The sequence below is a fragment of the Rhineura floridana genome, chromosome 13, assembly GCF_030035675.1.
Source record: "Rhineura floridana isolate rRhiFlo1 chromosome 13, rRhiFlo1.hap2, whole genome shotgun sequence".
NCBI lineage: Eukaryota > Metazoa > Chordata > Lepidosauria > Squamata > Rhineuridae > Rhineura > Rhineura floridana.
The window spans coordinates 10,102,139-10,118,747 of record NC_084492.1 but is presented as its reverse complement, the minus strand read 5'-3'; the positions used below and the strand labels follow the sequence as shown (position 1 = coordinate 10,118,747).

General features: G+C 42.5%; 1 protein-coding gene across 6 annotated transcripts in view; it reads left to right on the top strand.

Annotated features, from left to right (window-relative positions):
- Window positions 1–16,609, top strand: part of NECAB2 (N-terminal EF-hand calcium binding protein 2) — a 381,306-nt gene that overhangs the window by 28,187 nt on the left and 336,510 nt on the right. The window contains exon 1 of one of the 6 annotated variants that reach the window (XM_061594440.1): window positions 13,164–13,217. The exons of the other annotated variants lie outside the window; for them this stretch is intronic. The gene's annotated coding sequence lies outside the window, so the exon portion shown is untranslated. Of the gene's footprint in view, window positions 1–13,163; window positions 13,218–16,609 lie in introns of those variants that run through there. 6 annotated transcript variants of the gene reach the window in all.

Here is a 16,609-nt window from a genome sequence, read left to right as displayed (position 1 = left end):
TGCAATATTCATCTGGCTGCAAAAGCAGCTTTAATGTTTTAGCTGAGCCATGTAGCCACACGTTGTTATCTGCAAAAGATTTCTTCAGTTTTTCTCCATTGTTCACTTCAGAAAGCACAATCTTTCCAGCTCTGTGGATCTCTATAAACTGGCCTGACCTGGGTGAGTGCTGCGTTGGCGAGTGGTGGGGTGGGGTCAATTGCACAGATACATATACCAGAACTTCTTTAAAAGGTGCTGAAAGGCCCATGTGCCGAGTGTCTGTCTGGGTCCACACCATGGCCCCATCTGCACTATATATTTAAAGCACTCTTATTCCACTTTAAACAGTCATGGCTTCTCCCAAAGAATCCTGGAAACTGTAGTTTAAGGGTGCTGAGCATTGTTAGAAGACCTCTGTTCCCATCACAGAGCTACAATTCTCAGAGTTCCCTGGGAAGAAGGATTGATTGTTAATTCAATTTAAATTAGTAATACTGCTGCTACAGGGTACGGAGGCGGGTCTCCAGACTAATTTTATTAGGGTGGGTGGCCTGCTGAGAAGCAGATAGGGATAGAGGCATGTGCAAGCCGGAGAGGGAGGTGGGGGGCCAAGTTATAGGAAGTGTGGACGGCAGGCGCTGGAAGGGTGTTGCTAGCAGACCACGCCGGAATAGGGGAACACGGGACAGATGCATTATATCTATCCCATGTTCCAGGTCTGCTCAGAACCAGACGGAAACTGGGGGAAGCAAGGTTCCTACCGACCTTCGACTGCTGTTATGTAATGCCAGGTCTGTGGCTCAGAAAACCTCGCTCATCCATGATATGATCTTGGATGGGCGCGCAGACCTGGCATGTATTACGGAGACTTGGCTGGACAAAGCCTCTGCTCCAATTCTTGAGGCCATGTGTCCGCCAGGTTTCCGTTATGCACAGCAGCCGAGGGTGGGAAGGCGGGGAGGGGGTGTGGCAGTCATCTATCGAGAGTCCTTGGTTTTTGCCAGACCTCCCCTCCATAGGACTCAAATTGTTGATTGCATGTACTGGAGGTTGGGCCCGAAGGGCAGTTTAGGGATCTTGCTGGTGTACCGCCCACCCCGCTGCACGGCAGATTCCCTGGCCGAGGTGCTAGAGGTGGTCTCGGCTGTACGGACATTGTCCCCAGAGCTGGTAGTGCTGGGTGACTTTAACGTGCATGCTGAGGCCACTCTCATAGAAGCCCCTCGGGATTTCCTGGAAACCATGGCTTCCTGGGAACTGTACCTAAGTAATACTGGGCCCACCCATGTAGCCGGTCATGCTCTCGACCTAGTATTTGTCCTGGGAGAGGAGAGAAGTGGTCTGAAGTTGGGAGTGTTTCATGCCACTCCTGTGTCATGGTCAGACCACTACCTGGTAAATATGGACTTCTCGTTGCCATGCCCCCTCCGCAGGGGTGAAGGACCTACTAAAATGGTCCACCCCAGACGCCTGATGGATCCGGATGGATTCCTGACTGCGCTTGGGGAATTGGAACCTGCTGAAGGTCGCCCGGTCGAAACCCTGGTGAAGGAGTGGAATGTGGGGATCACCAGGGCATTAGACCAGGTGGCTCCGAAACGTCCTCTCCCCCTGAATAGAACTCAGCTAGCTCCATGGTATACACCGCGGTTGCGTAGCTTGAGACAGGAGGTGAGACGACTAGAGCGCCGGTGGCGGAAATCCCGCTCCGAAGATGTCTGGACACAGGTTAGAGCAGCAGTAGCTGCCTACCAAGTGGCAATAAAGGTAGGAAAGAAGGCTTTCTTTGCTGCCTCTATTGCGTCTGCGGAGTGTTGTCCCAGGAGGCTGTTCCAGGTGGTCCGAAGCCTGGTTGGTCCAGTTGCTCAGGAACCCTTGGAACAGTCAAGGGCCTCCTGTGACCTATTAGCAAAACACTTTGCTGATAAAATCGAACACTTACGGAGCTCGATCCCGCGTGCCGTGGACACAGTCGATGAACCAGAGTTGGCCAGTTGCAAGCCGGTAAATTGGGATCGGTTTCGGCTTCTCCCTTCTGAGGAAGTGGACAAGGTGCTTTCATCTGTGAAGCCAACCACTTGTCTTACTGATCCTTGCCCTTCGTGGCTCCTTGTGAGCTGCAGAGAGAAATTGGGCGAGGGGATCAAAGCGGTGGTAAACGCATCCTTGCAAGAGGGTGTGATGCCATCAGCCTTCAAGGAGGCAATTGTAAAGCCCATCTTAAAGAAGCCCTCCTTGGATCCCCAAGTGTTAGATAACTTCCGCCCAATTTCGAATCTACCATTTCTGGGCAAGGTCATTGAGCGAGTGGTGGCCAACCAGTTGTCAGCACACTTGGATGAAACGGATTATTTGGATCCATACCAATCGGGTTTCAGGACTGGTCACGGAACTGAAACAGCCTTGGTCGCTCTGGTTGATGATTTGAGGAGGGCATTAGATAGGGGAGAATCCACCTTTCTTGTCCTCCTCGATCTCTCAGCGGCTTTTGATACTGTCGACCACATTATCCTTCTGCTTCGCCTGGAGGGATTGGGAATTGGAGGCACTGTATTACAGTGGTTCCATTCCTTTCTCTCCGACAGGTACCAACAGGTAGCGTTGGGGGAGGAGGTATCAGACCCTTGGCCTCTCAATTGTGGTGTGCCACAGGGCTCTATCCTCTCTCCCATGCTATTTAACATCTATATGAAGCCGCTGGGAGCAATCATCAGGAGATTTGGGCTGCAGTGTCATCAATATGCGGATGACACTCAGCTGTATCTCTCGTTTAAATCTTCACCAGAGTTGGCTGTGGAGACCTTGTCCAACTGCCTGGAATCCGTGAGTGGATGGATGGGAAGGAACAAACTGAAGTTGAACCCTGATAAAACCGAGGTACTACTTGTGGGGGACAAGAGAAGGTTGGGTGACATTGACCTGAAGTTCAATGGGGTGAGTCTACCCCTAAAGGACCAGGTCCGCAGCCTTGGGGTTGTGCTTGATTCCAGGCTGTCCATGGAGGCTCAGATTTCGGCAGTGAGCCGGGCAGCCTGGTACCAACTACACCTCATACAAAGGCTGCAACCCTGCCTTCCTGTTCATCAGCTCCCACTGGTGGTACACGCCCTGATCACCTCTCGTTTGGACTACTGTAATGCGCTCTACGTGGGGTTACCCTTGAAAACGGTCCGGAAATTACAACTGATACAAAATGCGGCGGCTCGACTACTTACGAATAGTCGCCGCCAAGATCACATCACACCAGTGTTGTTCGACCTACACTGGCTTCCAGTTGTTTTCCGAGCCCAATTCAAGGTGTTGGTATTGACCTTTAAATCCCTATACGGTTTCGGCCCAGTTTATCTCACGGAGCGCCTTCAACGCTACCAATTATGCCGCCCGACAAGATCGGCCACACAGGGCCTTCTCTCAATCCCGCCAACAAAAACAGCCAGATTGGCGGGTACAAGAGAGAGGGCATTCTCAGTGGCGGCCCCCACTCTTTGGAACTCCCTCCCACAAGATCTCCGGCATGCCTCTTCCCTAAAAGTATTTCGGAAAGCCTTAAAGACCTGGCTTTTTCAGCAGGCCTTCGGGGTATCCGGGGAGGGTTAATCGATATAATTGTAATGCCTCCTACCCAGTTTTAATATTGTTAATATTTTAATATTGTTGTTGTAGATCTATTGTTTTTATTGTATTACTGTATTTTATTAATTGTATTTTAATAATTTTGTAAGTCGCCTAGAGTGGCCATTGGCCAGATAGGCGACGAAGAAATTAAATTTATTATTATTATTATTATTATTATTATTATTATTATTATTATTATTATTACTATTATTACTATTATTACTATTATTATTATAAACCACTCTGGAATAAAATAAAGGTAAGGCTGTAGTCACACAGCAGTTCACTTGGCCACTGACAGGTGGCGCTGTGAACTACAGCATGATGACATACTTCTGAGAGCTACTGGCTCAGCAGAGAAGGGAGATGGAGGTAGGTGGGCAGCTCAGGTGAGCCACAGAGGAACTGTCAGGACAGGCAAAGGCAACTCCTCAGCAGCTAGCCTGCTCTGCTGCTGCCACTGCCTGCCTCATATCAATGATATTCACTAATAGGCAAAACAAACCCTTGCGGTTTAAGAACATACCTATAGCCAACAGATATTTCTATCACACTTGAAAAAGCAGGGAAATTGGGCAATATAGTGAATGCACCATGGCGACAGTACACCTGACCTCCTCTCTAAGATACTGTACTGCCCTACAAATTTGGAAAAATGCAAACACAGTTTTGGTTGGCCTTTCACAGTCCACTTCCTGTGTAACTTGGAAGAAGTTGGTAACATGTGCCTCTGAGCATATGGTGAGTGGTGGCAACACCTGCCATCTCCAAAGATGTAGAATTACAATTTTGTATTTTTGTTGGTATTCTTACTTTGCTTCTTTCCTGTGCTACTACTGTTTCTACAGAGAATCTAACCTAGAAAATTATATTTCTCTCACAACAGAAGATTTATGTAACTTTAAAGTTGATAATGAGGACATTGAACTTGTCAAGGATTATCAATACCTTGGCACAGTCATTAAACAAAATAGAGACAATAGTCAAGAAATTAGAAGGTTAGGAATTGGGAGGGCAGCTATAAAACAACTAGAAAAGGTCCTCAAATGCAAAGATGTATCACTGAACACCAAAGTCAGGATCATTCAGAACATGGTATTCCCAATCTCTATGTATGAATGTGAAAGTTGGACAGTGAAAAAAGCGGATAAGAGAAAAATCAACTCATTTGAAGTGTGGTGTTGGAGGAGAGCTTTGCAGATACCATGGACCACAAAAAAGACAAATAATTGGGTGCTAGAACAAATTAAACCAGAACTATCACTAGAAGCTAAAATGATGAAACTGAGGTTATCATACTTTGGACGCATAATGAGAAGACATGATTCACTAGGAAAGAGCGAATAATGCTGAGAAAAACAGAAGGGAGCAGAAAAAGAAGACCAAAGAAGAGATGGATTGATTCCATAAAGGAAGCCACAGACCTGACTTACAAGATCTGAACAGGGTGGCTCACGATAGATGCTCTCAGAGGTCACTGATTCATAGGGTTGCCATAAGCCGTGATCGACTTGAAGGCACATAGCAACAACATTATTCATCCTAGAAATCTGTGTCAAATTTATTTGAATTAGTTTCAAAGCCTTTTTATTGGTCAATGTCATATGATTGTGAAGACAGCCTTTTGTGTTTTAAACTGGAGGTTATGCTCTATTTCTACCTTGGGTGCATTAACAGTTGAATCTGAAACTGCAGTTAGATGTAAAATCAGACTGATTACAATATGTTGCTACTTAAGCAATGACTCTAGCTGTTGGAAAAAACAAACTTGGCCTGCCCAAGATGAATGTTTTCAGTCTGCTATGCTTAAACTACTCCACTTAAGGAAAGGTAGGCATGGTCAATTAAAAACAGAGCATACCTAGAATTTTGCTAGAATATATTTCACCTCCCATTGTTTTATCTTTGTGCAAACTAAGACACTCCTCATGTCCACTGGAAACTTTTGCAGAATAGTCAGTGCCACTATTCCACAATTGTTTTTAGTGTTGCAAAGTGTTGCTGTACTTTACATATTCACAGAAACAGATGAAAAAGAAAATTATTCATTATAGGAAACTTCATTAAAATTGCAAAGTAAATCATACAGTGACTATCAGAACGACATCAACTGTTTTAATATTGTTGCTTCCTCCCTGCTAAAACAAGTTCAACACAGCATATGTCTTGTTTCAATTATTTGGGCTGATTGCAGGTGTTGCCACCACTCACCATCTGGCAGAGCTTGGAAAAGTTACTTTTTTGAACTACAACTCCCATCTGGATTGTTGATTGTATTTTAGTATTATTTTGTTATTCATTGTATTTTTATGCTATTTTATGTTCACCGCCCAGACAGCTATTGCTAGTCGGGCGGTATATAAATTTAATAAATAAAATAAATAAATAAATTAAATAAATAAATAAATCAGCCCCAGCCAGCATGGCGCTGGCTGGGGCTGATGGGAATTGTAGTTCAAAAAAGTAACTTTTCCAAGCTCTGCCATCTGCTCAGAGGCATATGTGACCAAATGCTTCCAAGCTACACAGGAAGTGGATTGGACTGTTAAAGAACCCAAATTGTGTTTGCATTTTTACAAATTTGTAGGGCAGTACAATATTTCAGAGAGGAGGTCATGTCTCCTGCTCACCTGGTGCATTCACTTGTTGTTGTTACGTGCCTTCCAGTCTACCCTATGAATCAGCCGCCTCCAATAGTTCTGGTTTAATTTGTTCTAACACCCGATTATTGGTCTTTATTGCAGTCCATGGTATGCGCAAAGCTGTCCTCCAACACCACATTTCAAATGAGTTGATTTTTCTCTTATCCACTTTTTTCACTGTCCAACTTGCACATCCATTCCTAGAGATCAGGAATACCATGGTCTGAATGATCCTGACTTTAGTGTTCAGTGATACATCTTTACATTTGAGAACTTTTTCTAGTTCTCTCATAGCTGCCTTCCCCAGTCCTAGCCTTCTTCTGATATCTTGACTATTGTCTCCATTGCTCACTGTACCAAGGTATTGATAATCCTCGTCCTCGTCAACTTTAAAGTTACATAAATCATCTGTTATTATTTTAGTCTTATTGACGTTCAGCTATAATCCTGTGTTTTTGCTTTCCTCTTTAATTTTCATCAGCATTCATTTCACATCATTACTGGTTTCTGCTAGTAGTATGGTATCATCTGCATATCTCAAATTATTGATATTTTCCCCTCCAATTTTCACACCTCCTTCATCTTGGTCCAATCCCGCTTTCCGTATGATCTGCATATAGATGAAACAAATAGGGTGATTACATCCCTGTGTCACACCCTCTCTGATTGGGAACCAATGGGTTTGTCCATATTCTGTCCTTACAGTAGCCTCTTGTGCACAGTATAGGTTGCGCATCAAGACAATCAGATACTGTGGCACCCCCATTTCTTTTAAAGCATTCCATAGTTTTTCATGATCTACATCTACACAGTCAAAGGCTTTGCTGTAATCTTTAAAGCACAGGGTGATTTCCTTCTGAAATTTCTTGCTCCGTTCCATTATCCAACGTATGTTTGCGATATGATCTCTAGTGCCTCTTCCCTTTCCAAATCCAGCTTGGACTTCTGGAATTTCTCATTCTATATATGGTAAGAGCCTTTGCTGCAGAATCTTGAGTATTACTTTACTTGCATGGAATATTAGGCAATAGTTTGATAATTGCTGCATTCCCTGGGATCCCTTCATTGGAACTGGGATGTATATTGAACACTTCCAGTTTAGTTTTCCATATTTCTTGACAAATTTTTGTCAAAATTTGGACAGATTCAGTCTCAGTAGCTTGTAGCAACTCTATCGGTATGCCATCTATTCCAGGTGATTTGTTTCTTACATGTATCTTAAGAGCACTTTCACCTTACATTCTAAATTTTCTGGTTCTTCATCTTACGGTTCCCCCATGAATGAATCTGTCATCCTGGCATCTCTTTTATAGAGTCCTTCAGTGTATTGCTTCCATCTTCCTTTTATTTCATCTCGGTCAGTCAGTGTGTTGCCCGGTTGATTATTCAACATCCCTACTCTTGGTTTAAGTTTCCCTTCAGTTTCTCGAATCTTTTGGAATAGGGCTCTTGTCCTTCTCTTTTTGTTGTCCTCTTCTATTTCTATACAATAGCTATTGTAATAGTTCTCTTTGTCCCTGCATATTAGGCGCTGTATTGTTGCAATTAGGGTTCTAATCATGTTTCTTTCTCCTGTCTTTAACAATTTGAAGACTTTCTTCAGTCATCCCCTGAGGTCTTTCTCTCTTTTTAACTAGAGGTATTGTCTTTGCATTCTTCCCTGATAACGTATCTGACTTCACTCCATAGTTCTTCTGGTTCTTTATCAACGAAGTTGAAAGCCTCAAATCTGTTCCTTATTTGATCTTTATATTCTTCTGGAATGTTATTTAAATTGTATTTTGGCATTATGATTGCTTTGTTCTTCTCTAGCTTTACTTTGATTTTTGATATGACCAGTTCGTGATCTGTACCACAGTCTACTCCTGGTCTTGTTTGTGCAGAAAGTATGGAACTTCTCCATCTTCTACTACCAATTATATAATCAATTTGATTCCTATATTGATCATTTGGTGATGTCCACTTGTACAGTCGTCTTTTCGGTTGCTCAAAAAATGTGTTCACAAGCAAAAGATTATTGGCCTCACAGAATTCAGTAAGTCTCTCTCCTGCTTCATTTCTGCCTCCTAAGCTCCATTTCCCCACAATTCCTGGTTCTTCTCTGTTCCCTGCTTTTGCATTCCAGTCCCCCATGATTGTCAGCACATCTTGTTTTGGTGTGCGATCAATTTCTTCTTGTACTTCTGTGTAAAATCTCTCCAGTTCTTCTTCTGTGTTTGCCGTTGGAGCGTAGACTTGGATGATCATTGTGTTAATAGGTTTCCCATTTAATCTAATTGATATAACTTGCTCAGACCTTGCATTGCTCCTAATTGCTTTTGCTACGTCACTTCTCACTATTAAAGCAACCCCATTTCTTCTTAATTTCTCATTGCCTGAATAAAATATTCCTGTCCATTGTAATTCACTCATGCCAAATATTGTAATGTTGATACGTTCCATTTCTTGCTTGACAATTTCTAACTTTCCTTGGTTAGAAATGGCTTTTAGAACACTGGCGGTTCTTACTGAGTATGCCTGGCTTATCATTGACTCCAATGCTAAATTTCTTAAATTAATTAAAACTCGGCTAGGCATTTTTTAAACTTTTAAACTGCAGAAGTAGGTGAGAGTATGGGGCAAGGTCAGTAATAGGATTACAGGTACTCTGTGAACATGGCTGATTTTTAGTTAGTTTCAATAAAATATGAGAACTTTGACAGAAAAAAGTCGAATGGGTCTGTTTTTTTTTTTACACTTGGAATTCTCAGTTCTCTGACTGTTGTGTGTATGGGCATGAAAATTTAGAGGGTTATTAAGCAAGTCTTTCTGAGTTCAGGACTGTAAGGTTTTGTTTTGAAATGAACTTATGGGAAGCATCAGAATGGCATGGGGGAATTTTAATTTAACATTGTGCAATGCAAAGAATTCATACTGGCTATAGTATACAGCTACTCTTGTGACTCTATAATAGGGAAGTGAATCCTTTTTACTTTATTTATTTTACTTATTACATTTATACCCTGCCTTTGTTTGTTCATGAAACCCAAGGTGGCTTACATATGGTTCCCAGGCGGTCTCCAATCCAGGCACTGACCAGACCTGATCCTGCTTAGCTTCAGCAGGGAGCTGGCCTTGTGTGCCTTCAGACCATAGCCTGGGACCATAGTCTGTAAATTGCACCCACTTTGGCCCAAAAGATAAAAGGTTATAGCCATTTTTAGATTCCCCATTATAGTAAATTGGGAAACACAGAGCTTTGTTTTACATAGAGGAGCTGAAATAGAGGTTAAAGTGACTCAGAAATGGACTGGAATATTTAAAAATACACATTTATAAATGTGAGGCATATCTTGGGGTCCATGTGCACCCCTAGAGTATGTGTGTGTATATATAAATATAGCTATGTTTCTGAACATATTGGGCTGTATTAAATCTTACTCCTGCTCAGAGTAGACCCATTGAAATTGATGGACATGATTAACTGGGGCCATTTATTTCAATGAGTCTACTCTAAGTAGACCTTAGTTGGATACAATCCACAAAATAGGGACTTCTAAATTACAGAAGCTGTCCTGTGGAGGAAAACTACTGTGTACCTGGGTACAAGTTGCCTGTGTCCAAGTTCAGCTGCTCTTGAGAAAGAGTCTGCCCGAGATGATTGTAAAAATTGCTGGGTGTAGCTGCTTCTTGAAGGAAGGGCTATTCTGCTCATGTGTCGGGTGTCCCTGCATGCTGTCCGTGTGGCTTTGATCTTGAGTAATGTGTGAACATGCCGTACTTAATTTATCTAAAACAGCCTTTCCCAATGGTTGGGTCCCCAGATGTTGTCGGACTACAGCTCCCATCTGCCCCAGCCAGCATGGCCAATGGTCAGGAATGATGGAATTGTAGTCCAGCAACATCTGGGAACCCAACGGTTGGGAAAGGCTGATCTAAAAATATTCATTTTTAAAAGCATTTTGATTCTTTTTATGAGCAGACAACTGCATTGCAAAATTCCAACAAACTTTAATGGCTAACTACAGATTCTGATCCACGCGTTAGCCTGAGAAGTCTGCATCAGGTCAGTCCATATCAGAATGGACACATAATGAATTTTTCAGTCATCCCTACATTTTAGTCCTCCTAATTTTGGAGAATTTTTGCCTGCCTAAATCAGGAGAATTTTTTTGGGGAAGTTTGATGACATGCTGGTGCTGTCTCAACAGATTCCCTTTCCTTAAGACATTTCCAGCCTGTGTCTCTTTATGGAGAGTTTCTGTCTAGCAGTCATTTCAAGATATTAATTACAGGTGTATGGTTCAGTTCTGAGGCCCACACCCTGAAGTGTTGTGTGTACAAGTTCCTTAGAAAAACATGCTTAATTTCTAGTGTAATTTACATTACAGGAGGATATTAATGAGGGTGTGCCTGTTAAAATCCCCAGTGGCATAAATGCCAGCCCTGGTTTAATGGTGTTCCTGGAAATTCAGGAAATTATGTTATTTTGTCATTGTCGATCAACAGTGAGAACCTGGGCTAAGTAGGCAGCCATGTTACTTGGTCACAGTCTTCCCCATTATGGGGAGGATGCACTGTATTCTATTTAAATTACAGCTATTCTTTCTCTATTTGCATATATACATATGCATTAGCATATGCAAATCTTATACAATTCTGTACTTTTTTTGTTATGCATAAGTGGCCACCCTTGCCCACCACTGTAGTTTGTAATAGTTGGGCCTAGACCCAGATGGGTCACCTTGGGCTAGGACTAAGTCCTTGTGACCCAGTACAGATCTTGCTCCTCAGGCTTCCTCAACATGCTTCCTTCCAGTCAGATCTGCTACCTGGTCAGGCCACAAATTTACAGAAAGCCAGGCTTCCCATCGCCTGGCTGTGTTTTGAAACAAAAAGACTCGAAAACAAATACTAAAAATAGCTTGGCTTTCTTCAATGAAATGAGGTTCAACAAATAGGCTACAGACAAAGCAGTGAAACACCTGAAGAAGAATAAGACTCTTAAGGTGTACCTATGCTGTGTGGTGTAGTGGTTAGAGTGTTGGACTATGACCGGGAGACCAGGATTTGAATACCCACGCAGCCATGAAACACACTGGGTGACCTTGGGCAAGTCACTGCCTCTCAGCCTCAGAGGAAGGCAATGGTAAACCACCTCTGAATACCACTTACCACGAAAACCCTATTCATAGGGTCTCCGTAAATCGGAATTGACTTGAAGGCTGTACATATATGAGGTGGGTTAATCTGAGAGTGACTGCCCAAGTAAGGATTTCAGCCCATATCAGTCCAGCCCTAGTTTGACCCTCAAGCTAGTACATCAGAGATAGTCAACATGGTGCCCTTCAGGTGTTATGGACTACAAATCCCATCATCCTTGACCATTAGCCATACTGGCTGAGGATGATGGGAGTTGTAGTCCAAATCATCTGGAGGTTACCATGTTGGCTGCTCCTGCATGATGTTGGCCTTCTGAACCGGTTGTTCCTACTCAGCTTGAACATGGCAGTTGAGGGTGGAACCGCATATTTAGGTTCCCCCTGAGGACTCTTATATCAGGTGAAGAAGCTGCAAGCGCCTTCAGATAGAGCAGTGGAGGGGGGTACAGAAGTGTCTTTTTCACCGTTTCTTTCCCAGCTGTTTGTCCACTTGAAAATAGGGGTTTGGTTCAGTTTATTGCATGACAGGCAACCAGGCTTTTTGCAGAGACATCAAAAGAAAAAACAAATAAATTAGAATCAATAATTAAAAAAGAATAGAATCAGTCAGTTATATAAACATGCTAAAATAACTCCATGGTTAATTATTTAATTTAATAGATTAATTAAAATGGGTGTAGGAGGAGGAATCCATGTGATCCATTTTTAATAACAGACCAACCTGATGTGGGGTTTCTTAGCTTGTTTGCAGACTGGAAGGCAGTTCTCAGTCAGATTATGCACTTCTCCAGATTTTGTGATCAGGTTTTGGTGCACAAGAAGTGCACACAAAAATGTGTGATACTCATATATTTGCAGATGAATAAATGAAAAGTGCTATTTTACATTAGAAGTGTGTACAAAATGCATTCAATATAAATGAAGATATTAAATGCAGGTGTACATTTTTTTTTAAGAAGTACAATTTAAATGCCATCATTTGGAGAAAGTGTAACTCTAACACATTTCAGGAGATCAAGCAGAGTAACCACACCTCACAGTCCCAAGACACATATCTCCAAGGCCTAACATAGACCTGCAGACTTTCTCTCTGCTATCAGGAGCCACACAATGCAATCTTAGACTTAATTTAATGCCATGCAGCTCTCAAGGGAAAAGGTTGAAATACACCAACACATTTTGTATTTCTGATATTAAAATGGTGGAAAATGTGTTGCTATGAATGTCTAGAAAAACATCTTGTTTCTGAAAGAGCATGATTGCTTGGCTATATATCAAAAGGAAGAATTTAATTTGAATTAAATTTTCTGGACCAGATTCACCCAAGTCAGCATACAAAATACAAATAGAAAAACACAACAGTATAATATGAGAAAGAAAGAAAGGAGAGGTAGCATTCAATGCACTAGTGGTGACATGATACCTTCAGAACACGAATAGCTGGGGAAATGGTGAGAGACTTTTTGCTTACATCAGAGCTTGGAAGTAACTTGTTAGAAATAACGAGTTACTTTTAATTAGTTACTTTTTTGCGTAACGAGTGGGTAACTTAGTTACATTTTACTTGTAACAGAACGAGTGGTAACTTTATTACTTTTCAACTGTAACTATAACTTTCCTGCGTTACATTTGGACGTTACTGGGGAGGGGGGAACAGGAAGTCTGCTCCTGTGATTGGTGAGCAAAAGACATATGCCTCACATTAGGCTTCTGCGCACTGTTGCTCTTCCCTCGTGCTCTGTGTTAGGAGGCACGAGGGAGGAAGTGGAGAGCCAGACCGCGCTGGAGGGCAAGGCAGAAGCAGAAAGCAGAAGCAGAATGGAGGTGAAGAGCTGAGGTGAGTGACGATGGTGTGTGTGCGTGCGTGCCCCCACTGCTCGTTCTGCCGCCTTCCTTCCTGCCTGCTGCCTCTTCTCCCCTCCTGCTTGTCGGTGGCTCCCCCCCCCCGCTGCTGCTTCCCACACTCAACCTTTTTAAGGGAACATTTTCAGGCAAGCACCACGTGGATAGATCTCAGTAGTTGAATCTAGAACAAAACGCACGTTCTTGTCAATTGCAAAGTGAAACTGACGAAAATGTAAGATCGCCTCTCCTGGAGGTCTCCCCGGGCTCATTCCTGGGCGGCGCGGCTAACAGGAAAGGGGGAGGTGAGACTCTGCATTTTGGTCTCTCCTGCAAGAAACACGCAACTGATGGGATTATTTCTGGGGCGAGAGAGGTGCAAGGGGTCAGCTTTGAGTTGGGGCCTGATCAAGATAAGTGGCTTAGGAAACGGGCACAGGCTCCCCTTCTAGGAGTAAGCTGATGAGGACGGGAGGCAGCTTCTGGGTGCAGGAATTGGTGGGAGTCCCCCTCGTGCACAGAGTCCATGAGTTGCCTGCATATAGGGTGGTATTCAACAAAATCCTTGGGCCGGCAGAACAACTCCAACTAGTGCAAGGGGATTTCCCCCTCCTCTCCCCCACATGTGCTTCATAACAACCCCAGATCTGCTCTGGAGGCTGGGGGAAATCTCAGAACAAATTTAGGGAGTGCATGGGAGAGAAGGAGTAAACGTTCTGTTGTGCAAGAAAAAGTCCTTGTGCTGACAAAATGCTTGTGATAGTGCTACATTGAGTACAGCCCATAGTATAGTTTTCAAAGAATATTAGCAGCTTTAGCTTTTTAAGTAGAGATAAATGCCCTGCCACTAGCAGAAATAACCATTAAAAGGTTTTGATCAGTGGATAAAAGTAATCACTCATCAGTTTTTGTGATGGAATTTTAGAGTTCAAAGACCAAAACTCAATTATAGTCCATTTGCTTATATTCACTCTTATACATTCCACCAAAACTAATAAACTATGAGGTTTCTTGGCTGGAAGAAGGGAAATATTGGTGCAAGAAATTAATGCTGAGTAAAATTTACTGAGATATTTGTGTATTATCAACACACACACACGCACGCACACACACACATACAATCTGCATTTGAAGAGAAAAGGCTGAGTAGCTGCTGCATGAGCCAAGAAAAATGCTGCCTTTTTAGAGAACTGATGGCTTTGCTGAATTTCAGAAATGTGTTTGAAATCAGAGAGGTCTGTTTATTGGGAGGTTATAAAAAATAGATAGGACAAGACATGACTTAGACAATTTCAAGTCTCTCCCTCTAACAGCTGCCCTTTGCTATGACCCTGACCTTTAGTTTCATCACGCCAAAAGTCCCTTAAATATTTGTTCAGATATTTTGGGAATAGGCAGGTAACAGCTATGATGTCTGCTCTGATTAGTTTCCAAGCTGAAGAATATGATATTAAGGAAAATATATTGTAAGAATTCCTAGGGACTCATTATTCTGGAAATAGTAAAGCATTCATATGTAAAGTGCATGTTGAGATGTAGCATTATAAAAAAAATACTTTTTACTAACCAAACAATTTGGTGCCAGAATAACAGGAAACAAATATTACACTTTTAAGCCATCCCTACATCTTTATTTTCTAGTGGCCTGTATAATTAGCTTTGAGTGCTATAGTCAGGTCTGTGGCTTCCTTTGGAATCAATCCATCTCTTGTTTGGCCTTCCTCTTTTTCTACTCCCTTCTGTTTTTCCCAGCATTATTGTCTTTTCTAGTGAATCATGTCTTCTCATGATGTGTCCAAAGTATGATACATAGAGATCGGGAATACCATGGTCTGAATGATCCTGACTTTAGTGTTCAGTGATACATCTTTGCATTAGAGGACCTTTTCTAGTTCTCTCATAGCTGCCCTCCCCAGTCCTAGCCTTCTTCTAATTTCTTGACTATTGTCTCCATTTTGGTTAATGACTGTGCCAAGGTATTGATAATCCTTGACAAGTTCAATGTCCTCATTGTCAACTTTAAAGTTACATAAATCTTTTGTTGTCATTATTTTAGTCTTTTTGATGTTCAGCTGTAGTTCTGCTTTTGTGCTTTCCTCTTCAACTTTCATTATCGTCATGATCTGTGGGTGGGTAGGAGGCAACAAGGGAGGAGGTGGACAGTGAGACAGGGTGGAGTGGAGAAAACAATTGTTTTAAAAAATGGAGTGGAGGGGAAAAGGACCCAGAGGTCAAGAACATGGATAAAGGAGGAGAAGGAGGCAGAAGCAGAATGGAGATAAAGAATTGTGGAGGTGAAAGATGACAACGTGTCTGTGTGTGTGTTTGCACTTGGCACATAAAGTGGCCTCCACCACCCTCTCTGGTTACTGTGCTGCATTTGCAGTATTTTAACTTTTTTGCATCTCAGGGGAAAATGTTTGCTTGGGTGAGTGTTCCTTAGTTGGTGGCAGGGCAGGGTCCAGGAGGTGGTTAAGTGAGAGACATTATGGTTGCTGGCTGAGTGGGGGGGGTTGCACTTGATTTTACAGGGATTATGGGATGTTCCCATGATCTGTATTAATATCTATTTACCTCCCTCCTATCACACCTTTAACCACTGGGATAGGCTAGATGAGGCCCTCTCCCATAGAGAGACACAGTTTCCGAAAGACAGAATTGTCCTATGTGGAAACCTCAATGCCAGAATAGGTAACTCCTGGCCATTTAACACCAATACTTCCAATCAGGACCCCTTAACTTATAATCCGTTTCCAATGAAATCCCTACAAGATTTAAAGTCGAACAAACAAGGCCCTCTGCTAATAGAATTTGCTTCAATGCACCTTTTGGAAATTTTAAATGGCTCCATATACGATCTATCCTCGGGCTCATTTACTTTCCGGACATCACGCGGTGCAAGTCTGATTGATTACATTTTAGTCTCTCAGACGTTAATGAAGGACATAATAGACTTCAGTGTTAAACTTAGGATAGAGAGCAACCATTTCCCTCTCTTACTCAGACTAAAGGCTCCCATGATCAGACTTAACTACCCTTCTCTCATGGAGCCAATGGATATTGAAAAAAGAGTCTATTGGACAGATAGGAGGCGTGCATCTCTTGCACTCCTATTTCAGAGTGACACATTTCAACTGATCCACCAGGAGGTCTTGAATGAAACCCAGGATCCCATACTGGCATTTCAAATAGTCCTATCCCTACTCAGGCCCCATATGACCTATAAAAACAATGGTCATCCAAGAAAAATTCACTTGAGTACCTGGTTTGACCAAGACTGTAGAGACGCAAAAAAAAATCTTAAGAAACTCCTACACTTATCTCTTAAGTCCCCGTCCCCTCAATCCCTTTCCGCCTTTAAATCAAATAAGGCTGCTTATAGAACCC